Source organism: Ischnura elegans, chromosome 1 (assembly GCF_921293095.1).
Source record: "Ischnura elegans chromosome 1, ioIscEleg1.1, whole genome shotgun sequence".
Classification (NCBI taxonomy): Eukaryota; Metazoa; Arthropoda; class Insecta; order Odonata; family Coenagrionidae; genus Ischnura; species Ischnura elegans.
In genome coordinates, this window is record NC_060246.1 from 134,827,050 (window position 1) to 134,831,642 (window position 4,593).

A 4,593-nucleotide genomic window follows, 5' to 3' on the forward strand; every position below is an offset into this window, starting at 1 on the left:
ACCCTTGACGCGCTTTCACATCCACGTCAAAAAAACAGCGTCCCTTCCAGCGACCTCTAACATTCACCCTATTTCTGGGAACTCCATACGTTACTTGCACCCCAAGGAAGAGGCTTCGGCGCCGAAGGGTCCCGGAATTCCTCTGGGACGTGACTCTGGGCTTCACAAGCCAAGGGAGAAGAATCTGGCGATAAGAATGAGAGCAGAATTCTAAAGTGCGACAGAGTTTCATCACAACCCGTGGATATCACTCGTTCAATGAAATACAATCATCGGCGCGATTTTGATTCTGTTTTTAAAAATATGTCGACGGCTCTTTGACAATCGGTTTCCCTCGAGCCTCTCTTTACATCCCTGGATAACATATTCCTTCTTCGATGCTAGCGAAGAGAGAGAGAAAGCAATACATTGCTTTTACGCAAATTAGGCTGGTAACAGCCAGAGACTCGGAGGCTGCCTGCTACGCTAATATTGCTTGAGTCATTAAGCATAGATATCTTTCCGAATGATATGTAGGAATAAGTTAGCAAACAAGTTCAGAGATAACTATTTCGTAAGAACGTGTTGGCTGAATGTTTGCATGGTAAATATTCATTTCTAACGCAATTGCTGGAAAATGTATAGCCTTCCTAGACCTTAGCCTCCAGGTTATTTTTTCACAAATTGGAATGAACACATTAGTTATTGTCATGATTTGTCATTACTATCAAACATATATACGATAGCACGGCCTTACATAACGGTAACTTACATGGTACTTACATCTTCAAATGTCCTTAGCTCAGAGATCCTTTCAGAAACCCAATAAGAGAGTGATGTCATTCAATTTTCATTTTATCAGTGAAAGTTTTAAAACATACTTTGTCTGCTTCAATAGAATATTCATTTTTTTTAATATTCGAATCTCTGGAGATGGCTTGTTTGGTAAAGTATTTCTGAATAATTCTCTTTATGGCATACAAAAAAATATAATCCAGTTCTTGCGAGTTACTTCTTTGAAAATCTATCGAGTATAATTTTAATATTTAAAGAAGTGTGAAATGGTAGCAAGAACATTGGATCCTTATTCCGGAGGAGTGCCCACCTAAAGAAGTTCTTATGCGCAGTTGGTCTCGAAAAGAAAAAATATACTGAATGGTTGAATGAAGTTATACACAGTTCCATTGAGGACAAAAACATTAAAATAAATTCCAATTTTTTCCGGCAACAATAAGTATATTTTACAAGGAAACAGAATGAATAAAGATGCATAATAATGCGCATTGAGTTTAAAGAAGCTTTAAATTTGAAAATATTCCTCGAGTGGAAAATGAATTTCAGCCGAGCAAAGAATAAAGCTTAGCAATTGTAATTATTGTCTCCCAAGTAAAAGTCTTGAAGTTGTCGAAAGAACAATAGATATAATAGATATCCTTAAGAAATCATTTTTTTAAGAACGCAGGGCTGAATTTGTTTAACAACCATAAAGAGTAATGATGAAGTAAAAACACTCAGTAGATGTTTCACCAAAATAGGGAAGAGTTCTTTAGAGCAAATATTCAAACGCCCATATTTTTTTAAACTGACGATTTACATTGACTACTAGCTTACTAGCCATAACAACATATAAACGTGAATTCATTAAACTGAGGCTTTAAAGAAGATTTTACTCATCCTAGTATAGCAATTATTTAATCAATTGTAGCTTTGCAAAAAATTCATTCAAATTTGCAAAAAAATTCTTAGTAGACTGCAATTGTATCACTTCAAAGAAATAAATTAAAGATTTTGTAAAATTGATGAGTCATTTTTACGAAAATAATCTTTCTTTCCATATACTCTCATACCATGGTGACCATTTTTCATCAAATTGACCCAAGTATACGGAAAATTTTACCCACACATTCGTCATGCATCTTAGGTGAATTATGTGTTACTGCGCACAGAGTAACTGCTTCTCTGCAGTGCTTTGATATTGCCAAGCAATAAAATAATCCTGTTCTTCCTCACTGCTCAGCATCACTCGCTAATATTCATTTCTGAGTGTTATCCAATACGCTCTGGTTAACTGTTTACACTTCAATGTTCCCATTCGGCAACATATTTATAAAAATTCATGAAAATTATATTCCTTGTCTGAGGCTACTTTTATAGCTTTTGTGATGTAAATTAGGTATGGAAGTATTATTTTTTAAGTGAGTCGCATGACTTGTGCATACATTTGTTGTTAATTATATTGATCATTTTCATAACCTCTGTAGTGAGTAAGCGGTTTATTTCATCTTTCCCTGTACTCGCGCTCCAGTAACAAATGTTATAAGGGAGTTATGGCAGTGGTAATAAGATTCACACAGCGTTAGTTCAACAAGATATATTCGGATATAAACGGATACAACTCAATGGTACATTAGGCGCGAACACACACAGAGACCACTAGCGTGCACCGGAAGTGCGCGCGCACACAATCGACAATCATCCAATACAGTCGATAGTATCGAGCAATCGATACAGGATCATAGCAGACAGACATAAAGAAACTATTGAGCACACCCTTCAACAACAAATTCCCATTCATTCAAAAGATCAACATATATAACATTGTTGAATTTAGTTTTTTGGTCAAGTGTTTATTTATTTCTCAAGCGATAGCAAAATTTTGCGGCATGTTCCCATTTGGGAATATGCTTGAAAACAAATTAAAAATTTTTTTTTCGGGTTTTCTTTCATAATATCTCTTAATTAGTTGTAAAATAAATAGTATATGCAAATAAATAATAAAAATAAATTGGCAAGTTAATTCGGTCTTTAAAGGGTTAATTTTTTATTTCATGTAGCAAGTTGACATCATCCCTACATTTTCATCGATAGTACTAAGGCCCATATCAATAAATTAGCCTTTGAGCGCTGTCCTCTTTTCTCTCCAGCTCCAGATTTTCCCATGCACGAATAAGGTAAATAATGAGCAAAGGGTGGAGATATATTTTTTTAATATCATCACAGCATAGCTACCTTCCTATTTCCTCGTTTCCTCAAAGATGTTCAGTAACGTTGCTTCTTATCGCAGTAGTCACACGTAAGTTTTTCTAAACCTTCGGAAATGGCTATTTTTAAGAATATTATTACAAACCGAAAGAAGGCGAATTGTAAAATTTTGACTGCAAATAATGAATAGGATGAACTGAGCATTTTCTTAAATGATGTAAAAAGTTTGTTTCCACCCGGGATCGAACCGAGGACCTTGCGCGTGTGAGGCGCACGTGATAACCACTACACTATGGAAACACATGTTAAAGAGCTGATGCTGTTGAGGTGGACAATCGGCATTCAAAATTTTGCTGAAATGAAAACGGCTCCGTAGTGATTCCGTTACGAAAAGTTACTAGTTGCGTCGTGTACTGGTAAATGGTTCATAATTACTTCAAGATTACAGTTCCTGGGCGTCTGAATAGAAAATCCCAGCTTCAAGGTGTTCAAGTGCACAAATATTTTTTGTCATTTGTAAAAGCTTAATACTTAATTAATTGACAATGGCGATACTTCGTGGAAATTTCGTGCGTTAAACATGGTAAATGAGGCAACTTTATGCATTCCACACATTTTTATTTATAAATTATTAAATCTGTGTGGGAAATAAAAAGTTGTTATATTTACGAATTTTATGCTTCGTGTTTAATATAAATAACTATGTGCTTGACGTTTCGAAATTAGAGAATAGAATTTTTGGAAAAATTTCCATTCATTAAGTGAGATGATGTCAAATATTGCCATATCCTCGACATTGAAATGAAGGATCATTGATTGGCCTCCGATGCCGAAACAAATTGTAAGATTCTTTCCTTATTTCATAGTTCCGCTATATTCCATGCGATTATAAAATACCCGCTCTTTATCGACTTAATACAAGCGACAATAAGACCAGCAGAGTTTATAGTGGGTATAATAGTATTTTTAGATTGGTGAAACTTTTGCCAGCATACTATTATGAAATCATCATCATCATAAGTCGACAATCGTTAAGTTGGTTTTACGCAACTCTCCATTCTTATATCCATAATATATCCGGAATCACAATGACATACCGAGGCCGATTTCATTTCAGCAAACCTCTGAACGCCGAATCCGTACGTCACTAGCACCACATATTCATTATGCGTTTCCATAGTGTAGTGGTTATCACGTGCGCCTCACACGTGCAAGATCCCCAGTTCGATCGCGGGTGGAAAGAGATTTTTAATTTTAACAAATTTTTATCTGTCCTACTTTCTATTCACTTTTTGAATGCGCATCTCTTTCAGTTATAACAGGTTTGAACAGGTTTAGCGTCGGTGCAAGAATTTCCTGTGACTTCTAGGAAAAGTAGCAACGCTACTTAACATCTTTGAGGAAGGAGGAAGTAGGAAGCTAACTCTGCTGTGATGGTATAAAAAATATCCTCACCCTCCGTCCTTGATGCTCATTGGTGAAAGTTTCACACAAAAGGGCAATCCCCTGCGGTGATGTGATTAGTTCACGCTTTTACTTTTTTTCGCCCTTCACCCAAGCCATTTTCATTTTCCTCACGTCCAACTCATCCAATCAGCTTCCTTGTACTTGCTAATGGCGAAGCAATTCCTT

At 36.0% G+C, this 4,593-nt stretch overlaps 1 non-coding gene across 1 annotated transcript; it reads right to left on the minus strand.

Moving 5' to 3' along the window:
- Positions 1-3,188: 3,188 nt before the first annotated feature.
- Positions 3,189-3,261, minus strand: Trnav-cac. The gene has a single exon. It is a non-coding gene; the product is annotated as a tRNA-Val (tRNA).
- Positions 3,262-4,593: the final 1,332 nt, after the last annotated feature.